This window comes from Piliocolobus tephrosceles, chromosome 14 (assembly GCF_002776525.5).
Source record: "Piliocolobus tephrosceles isolate RC106 chromosome 14, ASM277652v3, whole genome shotgun sequence".
Classification (NCBI taxonomy): domain Eukaryota; kingdom Metazoa; phylum Chordata; class Mammalia; order Primates; family Cercopithecidae; genus Piliocolobus; species Piliocolobus tephrosceles.
In genome coordinates, this window is record NC_045447.1 from 79,915,279 (window position 1) to 79,927,995 (window position 12,717).

General features: G+C 40.0%; 1 long non-coding RNA gene across 1 annotated transcript in view; it reads left to right on the forward strand.

The window, feature by feature from the left end:
- Window positions 1–12,314, forward strand: part of LOC111543320 — an 87,730-nt gene extending 75,416 nt beyond the window's left edge. The window contains exons 2-4 of the long non-coding RNA XR_002731816.1: window positions 8,463–8,613; window positions 11,520–11,614; window positions 11,956–12,314. This is a non-coding gene — a long non-coding RNA (uncharacterized LOC111543320). The remainder of the gene's footprint in view (window positions 1–8,462; window positions 8,614–11,519; window positions 11,615–11,955) is intronic.
- The last annotated feature ends 403 nt before the right edge of the window (window positions 12,315–12,717 follow it).

Consider the following 12,717-nt stretch of genomic DNA (forward strand, 5'->3'; position numbering starts at 1 on the left):
AATGCTCAGTAACTTTCGACTATTATGAAACTGCCTATGAATTTAAAAACAGTCATCTTTCTTTTAAGTAGGCTGTAAATCAGTGGTTGTAAATCAGGAGTGATTTCTTCCACCCCACTACCTGGGAAACATTTGGCAATGTCTGGAGACATTTTTGGTTGTCCCATCGGTTGGTGATAGGAAGTTCCTACTGGCATCTACTTTGTAGAGGCTAGGGATGTACCGAACATCCTACAGTGCAAGGGATGCACCCAACAGAATTATCGTGCCCGAGATATCAGTAGTTCTGAAGCTGAGAATCCCTGCTTTAAAGAAATGTGTATTTTATGCTATCACAGATGGAGGGGAATTTCCCATCAAAGTCACACAACTAGGAAGTTACCTTTCTGGTAATCAATCTACATGTTGGGAAAGATGTTAATAAGTAGCCAATTCACCTCGGTTTTTGTAGAGATCAAATTAAAGATTGCATTTAACTTTTGTAAATTTATACACTATGTAAGTATAAGTTAGAGCTAAACCTGTTTTCTTCTACATTTTCTATTTCCTTTTATTATTGCCCCACTAAGGAGACTTTTAAGACTTAAAAAAATTGCCTCCTCTTCCCATGAAATTTTACACAACAGGTATGGTATATATCTCTTTATGCAGTTGGACAGGGTTAAGGATTGGAGGATTACAAACCCACTGTGATATCTAAGATATTTTTGCTCTCTAAGAACCAATTTTCAACCTATGGGGAAATATTCTTTGTAACAGAGGAGTGAATTCTAAAAGCATTTTTGTTTTTTTAGAATGGTGCTTAAATTACTTATTCAATTAAAATTGGCTTAGTATCTCCTGTTCTGCAGTTTGAGATCATATTGAGAGAGCAATGGAAAAGTGAAAAATAATACTGTTGATTTAAAATGCTATAGGCATTTCAAATGGACGCAATGCTCAGAGAAATGAATAGAGATTTAGTGAGTGCTGAAAATGCAAAAATAAAATCTGGTGAGGCGAGAAATAAAAGAAGTTGAAAAGGAGACGAAAGCTTTCTAGAGAGGTAGCTAATCTGAATGTAAGCTTATCATAAAAGGAAACAAAGAGCTTGAGAGGATAAAGGATGGAAGGGAAATCGTACTGGATAAGGAAGCTGAAGGAAATAGTATGAACTTTTCTTTTTTGTAGGTCAAAGTCACTACATTAACTATGTAGCTTGTTTCTGCTTTGTTTAAAAAGGAAAGATTAAACACAACTAAATCTACGAAGTGACAGGCATGTCACGCATTGGGGAAAATTGGAAATGTACAGCCTGCAGGTTCACTACCTGGTGATCAAGCCACAAGTCTGGAAGGGAATCTTTCTATTGCCTGGCCTGTGTGTTCCTATTCCCTTTGTTCTTCACTCATCCCTCCCCCTTACTTATAAATCCTCAGCGAAGGCTCCTGTATGAATTTTCAGCCTCATTTCTTACCACATCATCTACACAGACACTGTACTCTTGTCAGCTCAGCTGCCCAAACTTCCAGCAGTTCTTGTGGGTCCCACTTCTTTACTTTTGCTTATTATTGGCATTTGATTTGGACTGCTTTCTCATGACTTTGTTGGCTACCCTTATGCTCTATATTCCTTTTAATTCCCTCCTCCCTACACTGACAATGAGGGGGTAAGCATGGGCCTTGCTTTACAGGTGTGTTCGCAGTCAGTGCTGCATGTTACGTTCCTTGAAAGTAGAAGTTTTTGTACTTGTTTTTATATCCACAAGCTTAGCCTGGCCGTGGAGCATGGTTGGTGCTTAATACATGTTCATTGAAGCAAAGGAGCTATTGTTTCCCTCCTTCTCCATGTGGGGTGTCTGCCAAGTTTATAACAATTCTCCCTTCTCTGAAAACTCAGAATTAGTGTTGGCTAGTTCTTCCTTGAACTCTTGTATCCAGTCACCCCCCAGCCAGTGTTAAATGATGAAGGTTGAACACCTGATCCATAGCTAGGCTACATTTCCATCCTTGAGACACTGAGGACAAACAAACCACAAGGTCAGTCCTTGTGGTGAAAACCAGAGCATATAAACACAAGAGCTATCACGGGGCCGTCTTGTGGATTGAAGTGTGGAGAAAGCCGGCCTTCCAAGATGAGACTGAAGCCACCATACAGAGAAGAACAGATAATATGGAGAGAGAATCTGAGGGATTCTATCCTACTCCTACATTTTGCTTGCATTTCTGCATTTGATTGCATGAGACACTCTCATATTCTTGTAATAAATTCTCTTTAGTGTCAAAGTTGGTTCAAGTTGATTTCAATGATTTGTAGCAAAAAATCTTTCACCACTATATCACACTTACAGATTTCCCATTTCAACGAAGGAAATTATACTAGACAGAAATAATATATACGGGGGAGAGATCAAACTTACTTAAAAAATTAGAAACAGAAGTTGTTTGGGAACCTTATTTGGGGGAAATTGATGGAATAATGCTGAGGGACTCCTTGCATTGTTAGGTTTGAAGCAATAGAGAATTTTCCCTTCAAGATGAAGTAGGAACATGAAGAAAAAATAATTCATGCTTAAAAATCATAGGCAACAGCCAATGACAGAGCAAAGGACCAAATAGTTAAAGTAGGATCCATCAGAAACCTAAGCGTCATTTAGCCATGCTTCCTGAGCTTCAGCCCTCTTATCCAACCCACCGCCAGATCCTGTGAGCTTCCCCATCTACTATTATCTTGAGTCTCCATCCACTGTAGTCTAAGTGACCCTTATTTCTCATGAGAACTCCAGCAGTGGCCTTCCAGATGTAGATGGTGGACAGCTGCTCTTGCCTCCAATGGTTCTCCATACCATGACTGTAGAGTTGATCTAAAGTTTCTAACTGATCCTGTCAAGTTTGTCAGGTAATTTCAGGCTTCCTTCAGTCTTCCTCATAAAGCCCCATAAAGTTCAGCCTGTGCAGCCTCATCATGCACCCCACTCTGCTGCTTATATATGTTCCTGATTATCAGCTTCTTTCTTTCTTTTTAGACAGGGTCTCTCTGTTGCCCAGACTGGAGTGCAGTGGTGCGATCATGGCTCACTGCTGCCTTGACTTCCCAGAATCAAGCAATTTTTCCTCCTTAGTTTCCTGAGTAGCTGGGACCACAGGCGTGTGCCACCATGCTTGGGTAATTTTTTTTTTTTTTGGTAGAGATGGAGTCTCACTATGTTGCCCAGACTAGCCCTGAACTCTTGGGCTCAAGCAATCTGCTTACCTCAGCCTCCCGAAGGGCTGAGATTATGTGTGTGAGCCACCGCACCAGCCAACATCAACTTCTCCTCGGGCCCTTGCCTTGCCAAGCTGCCTTTGCTATGGGGCTTTTGCACATGTTGTTCCTCCTGGAACATTCTTTTCTGCCACCTTTACTCAGCTTTCCTTGGCCTCTCTGACTAGACTGATTATTCCTAGTATAGCACTGTGTACCTATCCTTTTCATCATTTGTTATTGTAGCAGTTGTACGCACCCCTCCCCCAGTATTTGGTTGTCTGTCTATTCTACTAGACTGTAAGCTCCACAAGGGCAGGAGCTCTCTGCTTTAGCCTGTTGTTTTAGTCATCGCACCTAATAGAATGTGTAGCAGGGGATTATCAAATATTTGTTGAATAAATAAATACGCAGAAAGGTAAAAAATGTGAAAAGCAAGCAAACAGACAAGGAGGAGCCTTCAACTTTTATACTCTTTATCAAAGATTAGGTGTATAATTCAGTTGGTTCTAACTCATAGTTTTTCTTAGGTGCTAGGCTTGTCATCAACAATGCTATTAATAATGCTAAAATTCCTTTAACAAATAGGGGTATAAGGTTATCAGTAAATAAAATAAATTACTGTTAGTAGTACTTCTAAGTCAGTCCATAAAAGCCTGTTGAATGGATGAGGTGTCCCTAAAATAGTAGTTTTAAGACCTAACATTTACTAAGTCCTATGACCTTTGAGAAGGACTTGGAGGCTATGAAAGGAAAGAGAATTCCAATTACTAGCAATTTCCAGAGCTTCATGGATGAAAGATATCATCAAGCCATGTTCTGATGTCTGCAGTTCTAGTAGTGAGTGTGGGGTGGGCCAGAGTGATGGGAATGGAGGAGAGCCCAGAGACCATTCAAAGGAAGAAGCTGCTCATGAGCCCTGTGATATGCTGGCTAGGATAGGTCCCTTTTCCTTTTCTTCTATATATGTCCCTTTGAAAGTACATGTGCTTAAGTAGAAAATACTGTCCAAAGTAATTTACAGAATCAATGCTATTCCCATTAAACCATCATTGACATTCTCCACAGAATTAGAAAAAAACTATTTAAAAATTTATACAGAACCAAAAAAGAGCCTGTATAGCCAAGATAATCTTAAGGAAACAGAACAAAGCTGGCATTATGCCACCCAACTTCAAACTATACTACAGGTTACAGTAACCAAAACAGCATGGTACTGGTACAAAAACAGACACATACACCAATGGAACAAGATAGAGATCTCAGAAGTAAGTCCACACATCTATGACCATCTGATTTTTGACAAACCTGACAAAAACAAGAAATGGGGAAAGGATTCCCTATTTAACAAATGGTGCTGGGAGAACTGGCTAGCAATCTGCAGAAAATTGAAACTGGATCTCTTCCTTATACTTTATACAAAAATTAATTCAAGATAGATTAAAGACTTAAATGTAAAACTCAAAACTACAAAAATCCTAGAAGAAGGCCAAGGCAATACGACTCAGGACATAGGCACTGGCAAAGATTTTATGACAAAAACGCCAAAAGCAATTGCACCAAAAGCAAGTATTTGACAAATGGGACCTAATTAAACTAAACAGCTTCTGCACAGCAAAAGAAACTATCATCAGAGTGAACAGACATCCTACAGAATGGGAGAAAATTTTTGCAATCTATCCATCTGACAAAGGTCTAATATCCAGAGTCTACAAGAAACTTAAACAAATTTACCAGAAAAAAAAAAAAAAAACCATTAAAAAGTGGGCAAAGGACATGAACAGACACTTCTCAAAAGAAGACTTTTCTGCCACCAACAAACATATGAGAAAAGCTCAACAACACTGATCATTAGAGAAATGCAAATCAAAACCACAGTGGGATACAATCTCATGCCAGTCAGAATGACGATTATTAAAAGTCCAGAAACAACAGATGCTGGCGAGGTTGCAGGGAAATAGGAATGCTTTTACACTGTTGGTGGGAATGTAAATTAGTTCAACTACTGTGGAAGGCAGTGTGGCAATTCCTCAGAGATCTAGAACCAGAAATACTGTTTGACCCAACAATCCCATTACCTGGTTTATACTCAAAGGAATATAAATCATTCTGTTATAAAGATATATGCACATGTATGTTCACTGCAGCACTATTCACAGTAGCAAAGATATGGAATCAACACAATTGCCCATCAGTGATCCCATTAACCAACCCAAACGCCCATCAATGATAGACTGGATAAAGAAAACATGGTACATATACACCATGGAATACTATGCAGCCGTAAAAAGGAATGAGATCATGTCCTTTGCAGGGACATGGATGGAGCTGGGAGCCATCATCCTCAGCAAACTAACTCAGGAACAGAAAACCAAACACCACATTTTCTCACTTATAAGTGAGAGCTGAATGATGAGAACACATGGAGACAGGGAGGGGAACAACATACACCAGGGCCTACTGTGGCATGGCAGCAGGAGGGAGTGCATCAGGAAAAATAGCTACTGCATGCCGGGTTTAATACCTAGGTGATAGGTTCATGGATGCAGCAAACCACCATGGCACATGTTTACCTATGTAAAAAACCTGCACACCCTGCACATGTATCCCAGAACTTAGGAAACAACCCCCCCAAAAAAAAAATTTAAAGAAAGAAAACACAATTTAGGAGGAAGATTTTTCTTTTATCTAGACTATAAAGGTAGCCATATTTTTGCAAGAATTTCTATATTAACATTCCATGTCAAGAGGAAGAAAAGAAAAGGATATTCCAAGGGTAGAAGGATTGGTGCAGAAGCCCTCTGAGAGCATGGGAGGAAAGTCAGTTTGAGGAGGTGATGACACACAGGGATTGCTGGAGAGAAGGGTGGATGCCCTCAGGGAATGAGAGGGAAGGAAGGAAGAAAAGAGAAAACACAGGTTATTTGCCTGGGAACGAAGGATACAGACAATTCTGCTTTCAATGACCAGATTTTCTGACAAATATTCCCAGAACATAGCTCAGTAGAAATGGCAATCGCTTCAGGCAAACCTTTCTAGAGAACATCAGTTTTATTTTAGAAAGAATAACCTGGCTGCAAAGAGAAATCTAAGCCAGAAAACATCAAATTATGCCATGAGTTATTTTCATGAAATGAGATACTGCACAGCACTCTGAAAGAAACTTTATTGTTAAAATTCCAACAAAGAGGAGCACTTGACATAAAAAGCACAGATCCTGAAGTCATGCTTATGACTTTAAATTTGTATAAGCAACTTAATAACACTTGAAAATGTAACCTGTGGCCAGGCGCAGTGGCTCATGCCTGTAATCCCAGCACTTTGGGAAGCCGAGGTGGGCAGATTACCTGAGGTCAGGAGTTCACACCAGCCTGGCCAATGTGGGGAAACCCCGCCTCTACTAAAAAAAATACAAAGATTAGCTGGGCGTGGTGGTGGGTGCCTGTAGTCCCAGCTACTCAGGAGACTGAGGCAGGAGAATCGCTTGAACCTGGGAGGCGGAGGTTGCAGTGAGCTGAGATCATTCCATTGCACTCCAGCCTGGGTGACAAGAGCAAAACTCCGTCTCAAAGAAAAATAATAAAAAAAGAAGAAAGTATAACCTGTTTTTTGTATTTTAAGTGAAATTGAGGATGAGGTAATTTGTGTTTCCATAACTGGATTCTTTGGGAGCATGAAGCATTCAGGGTTAAGGTGAGAAAGGTCTCAAAAAGCAACTTTTATCTCTATTTCCTGGTTCCTGCCCCTGACGCCCCTGGAGTACATATTCTGGTCTTCTGAGCACTAGATTAATATTTCTTCATGTGAATATTCTTACGTTTTTCTTTTGGGTGTATTCTATAAATTTAATTGGATGATGTTATTTCTACAGAAGTTTTTGTAAAATTACTTTTGCCATTCTTAATTTTACACTGAAAGTGATTGCTTTTGTATATCACAGTTCACATTAGAAAATTAAAGTTAGTGAAAAAAAATCAACAAAAAAGGTTGCCTGAAATTAAACTCAGTATTCTTTCCAAAGAGTTTTACAAATACCATCCATGCAGTAAGAAGCACAGGAATTCTGATGAGAACGCATTTTTCAAGAATTCATCTTCACCTTCCCTTTCACTCGGGAGGTGGCCTCTTATTGTGGCTGTTGGATGTAACCAGTGAACCGAATACTTGAAACCAATTTGCTCGTTTGAGAAGAGGTTATTGATTCTCACAGCATGTATATACTTGGAAAATTTCATTGTTTAACTCTGCATGTGGATGATTCTTGCCTCACGCTACTTTAAGTCAGGCAGAATGGGTGAGGATATGATCTCCCTTTATTGAAGTCTTTAAAAAATTTTAAAAAAGTTTAACAGGTCTGCATGTTACCTTGAATAAAAAGGACTATATGTGCTTCCTGGAAAAAGTCTGCTTAGGTGATTTTTTTTTTTTAAGCATATGCTTATTTTGAGGGAGGATGTTGTTGGGAGAGAAATTTCTGTGTATTTTTGTACAGAATTAAGACAAAGGCTGTAATTGATAAAATACCAAATATTGGGCACTTATATTCTTGTTTACTAAATAATAAAAGTTCAACTGAATAATTAAGATGTAACTCTTTGGATGGGTGAAGGTGAACCTCAGCTTATCTGAGGTCAGCATCTCTTCTAGAGGCTGTTGAAGAATATAGGTAAGGTGATGAAGCCATGTGTTGCTGTTTTCCTTCAGATGCTGGAAATATGGTGCCCACCCCACTTCAACCCCTCACTTCCCCAGTTTTTCTCTAGGAATATTATTATTGGCCCAGGGAAGGTTCATTTCAGCAGAAAGTCTGCCATTTTGAAGCAATTGGAGCAATTTATTAGCAAAAGGATGTGATTTATTTTTCTCCATCACCATTCATAAGATGATCATTATGAACAAGGTTGCTGATAAATCCTTGGCCACCAAAGAGGACTTTAATTTGTGACAAGGAAAGTTTCTTAGTGCCTAATGGAGAGAGAGTTTTCTGCCCCTTACCTGTGCAGGTTCATGGTGAGAGATAGACCCTATGGGTATTTATCGACCTGAACTGGGAGTCTTCTTAATATAGAGAGTTATGTTTTAGAAATGAAACTCTTCGGGGTCTTGTTTGGGGTGAGTAATTAGTGAAGAAAAGAACCAAGTTAATGTTTTTTTGTTTGTTTGTTTGTTTTTTCTCAAACATCCTGATCTTTGACTTTTATCTTTTTTTTTTTTAAACTGACAAGTTACTTCTCTTTCAGGCTCCAAGCTTGATATAGAAGACTATCATACCCAGAGAGGGTAACTGGAACGAAAGAAATTACTCCAGCATCAAGCTAAAGACATGCCTTAAAGGATGAGGAGGAGCAGAAATCTTACCAGCAAGGCCAGAAAGAAGCTGTGCATGAACAGGTGGCAGTATGAGCAATACTTAATTCCCTGTTGTGATTACTAGCACATGAAACTTGTGAAGCACATAGGCCCAACTAAAGGATCTTGTGTTACAATTTTTCAAAGACTGAACAGTAGGCATACCAGCCATACAAATACTAGAAATCAAGTGTTATTTCTAAAGTATCATGCACTTTGGTGATTAGCAACTTGGGGAGCCATCGGCTGAATTTCTTGAAGAAACCTCCAGGGAGTCAGCCATAACTCTAAGGGTAAGGCAGCTTTCAAGAAGTGTGATTCATCTTCTGTAAGTATTAGGGTCACCTAGTGCCACTCTAGCCCAGTCTACAGCAGGTCACCTGGAAATGAAATACTGAGACATAAGAACTAGCAGGAAAAATGTCCCACCTTGCTCAAAGGATGAAGTCAATTTAAAGGGATGAGGAGAACACTGGCAGAATATTTTAAATATATTAACTGATTTTCCTCTTCTGGCAGCTCCTGTCGTCTCTGCCGCCTCTCCCAAGCCCATTTAGGTATCATTTGTTCTATCAGGAAGAAGTTTCACCAGAGAGCAGAAAAAAAAGCCTTTTGATTTTCCAAAGTCAGGACCCTGAGGGCACTTGGCATAGAGACACTAAGCTGAACTGATGCAAGGCTTCCCATCCCTTCTAGGACCTGAAGTTTTTCAGGTGTGCTGTGAGGACAGTGTTAGAGCTAGGGGAGGAAAGGGAACTGTTAGATGCTGGTGGGGAGGAGGCAAAGGAAGGTGGAGGGGGAAGAGGAAGCAGAGACAGCTCTTAGATGCTGGTGGCTCCCTTCTCCTCTGAGAAAAAGACTCTACACCCTGCTCCCCAGAGGAGAGGGTTGTGGACGACAGAACTGAAGATGGATTGGGGTTGTCACTACCTCCAAGCAGAGCTCAAGAAGACTGCAAAATCCAGAAAAGAAATGGCTGAATGGTATCCAGGGGACAGATGGTCGGAGCCAGCCTCAAAGAACTGAGTGTACCCCAGCACAGCTCACAAGTGTTAGAATGAGTCTTCTGTGCCCAAAAGTCCCACCAGAATAGTAATGAAGGACCCACAGAGCTTCCTGGTGCCCCTGTGGCCTGAAAGCAGTGCAGTAAAGTTTCCTGTGCCAACAAGGGGCTTGGCAACAGTTGAGAGAAAATGTGCCATGTCTGAAGGAGTCTCATGCTGGGGAGCAGCTCAGTGGTGAAAACCCACCAGGAATAAGGTCTTATCAGCCAAGGCTGGTGCTGAGATAGCATCACAAAGAGATGTGTGATGCTATCTCCACCCATTGCTCTGGTACAGTGTAAGACCCCTGGAAACCAGTGAAAAGAGTAGGGGTGCAGAATTAAGGGAAATTAGGTTCTAACACTGAAGATAGGCTCAAAATAGATAAGTGGTTACAGAAAAATAAAGTTTCACTTCTTGTACAATTGAATTTGTTGATTGAGTCCTGGACCCAAAGTAAAACCAGTCATTCAATCAATAAGTTAATTTTAAAAAATCAGTCATACCTGACAAAACTATTTAGCTCCTCCTTTCTAGAATTTAGGAGAATTGTAACAATTCACATTCAAGATTTGTCTTACAGCCTAATACAAATCTTGACTATTGCTGTGTAGTTAGTTTATGTGCAGCCCCAGGCTCGTGGGTGTAGCTCAGTCTGCATTGCTTAGTAAGTGCTGATCACGTGGCTGGCACTCTTATAGGAACTTCCACCATTTTCCCTCATTTAATCCTTTAAATAGTATCTGTGAGACCAGATATTATTCCTACTTTACTAATAAGTAAACGAAGACTCAACAAAGTGAAATCTGAGAGAATTCTAATAATTGTCAAACATTTCCTTTGTGAAAGTTGGTTCCACATTTTGGTGGGTAATGCCCAGCACTTCCTTCCTTCTTTTCCAACAGTCTCTTCTTTTCCTGTGCATTCTTCGCAGGCCCTGTCCCACCTCTGTGCCTTTGCTCCAAAGCCCCTACTTCAGATACTGATCCTACTTCAGATTCCTGTCCTTTTGACATCTTCCCCAGTTTCTAAGGTGCAATTTCAATTTTGTCTGTTCCCTGACAGTTTTCCAAACCTCTCAGCTATTATTATCTTATCCATCCTCATGCTCCTTCAGCACCTCACACGTCCATGATAGCCCTTTATCAAGTCACCTTTGTATTGCAGGTTTTTGGTCACGATAGTGTCAGCTGCTAATTTGTAAACCCCAGAAGAGCTCCATCTTGTGCAGTCCCAGCACCTACAATGAATGTAGCATCCTAGGCTGGCAGGTATTTTGGTGCCTATTACATAATAAAGCCTTAACACATATTTGTCAAACTAAATTAACTTAAAATTCTAAAACACATAGTTAGTGAAACATGAGACAGATGCTTACAAGAATGTTTAATTGGCAATGTCTCTGAATTCCTCAAAATTTTTCTTCTTTATCCCTAACTTATTTCAATTTTTTTTCAAACATACAGTTCAAAGACTCATTCATTGAACACCCATGTAATGACCACATAGCTTCTATAATATGCCCTCTATTATATTTATGTTATGATATCTGTCCATCTACTCATCCTGCTATCCATCTATCAATACATATTTTTTCCTCACTGCCTTTCAAATACATCCAACGTATGAGAGACCTTTGACTTTGGAATCAGATCTCAGATTAATTCCTGGATTCAGCACCTACTTGTTTTGTCTCCTTGGGGGTGTTGCTTAACTTGAGTCTGTTTTCTCTTTGGAAAATGGGGGTGAACAATGATGTCTACATAGGTTGTGGTGAGGAATAGATGAGACTGTATATAAAGGGCCTGGCACATAGTGTTTGTCCAAAGTAAAAGGACAGCATAAATATTTCAACCATCAGCACTGATTTGCAATGATTTGTGCTTTTGGTGTTCTTGCTTCCAGCCCCTACTTTAGGCTCAGAAGGAAAAGAAGTTTACAGGAGACAATCACTCTTATACTCTTCCCTGGTCACAAACAAGAGGTCCCTGGATCTATAGGTGAGCAAGAGGTGATCTGGGATTTGGAGTCGGTACTGCATTCTGAATTCCCTGGCACAATTAAAAGGCAATAGAGCTAACAGTAGAATCGCCAATTATCTGCTTTACCCAGGCAACATGGGGGATCTTAATATCTATCTAAAATTCAGAAGAACTTTTGCCAAAAATGGAGATGATCAGGAGAGGATGTCAGAGCTCTGCCACAGCCATAACCTGCCTTCTGAGCCCTTTGGTACAGGGATTTGAATTTTTTCCAAGTGTAAGCCCTCATTAGTAGCACTCTCCACTCTAAACCTATAGGATATCCCCGATTCATGAAACTATTTCTTAATTATCTGTAGGTCATCTTGCCCCTGAAATGGCCCTGGAAAGCTATGGCTGGAGAATGGAGTAAAAGATCACTTTCTCTGTTTCTTCAGACCAGGCATCAGTTGGGATGTTGGGATGTCGATAAAAGGAAATCTCGTCCTTTGTTTTCTGCCTATGCTTTCACCATACCCATTCCCATGTCTGGTCATCATAGCGTCCATCACAGCCTTTAACTGAATCATGTTGAGTACAGGATGGTGTGAATATCATGGTTTGAATACAAGCATGGTCTGTCCATGTGGATTGTTTTTTGCAGCCCACTTAGATTTAAGCCCTCTTAATTTCAAATTTATGTTTGTATGTGCCAATAGAGCTGTCCCTAGTTGAACTGGAAAATGCCTGATTTCCTTCTCTTTCTGAGGGTTTGCAACTTAGATGACATGTCACATTAATCTGTGGAACTTTTTGAAAGATATAAATGCCTGCTTCTTTGAAAGCCTCATCCTTCATTCCAAGAGTCAGAGTGAGTGGGTCTTATGTTATCCCACTGCAGTCTAATTTTAAGTGTCTCCACAAATTATTTTTTTTTTCACAGACTTCGCTAAGAACTGCCTCTTTACCATATAGCTGTATAGCTCTTCTTTAAAACAGTGAGAGATGAAGTGTGTCTTCTTTTGAGATGCAAAATCTTGGTTGACCTTTTCATTTTTGTTTTGTTTTCTACTAGTTGATGACCATAAAATGGATAACTAGCTGAAATGAAAGGATTAGGAATATTATCAAAGTAGAGTAGG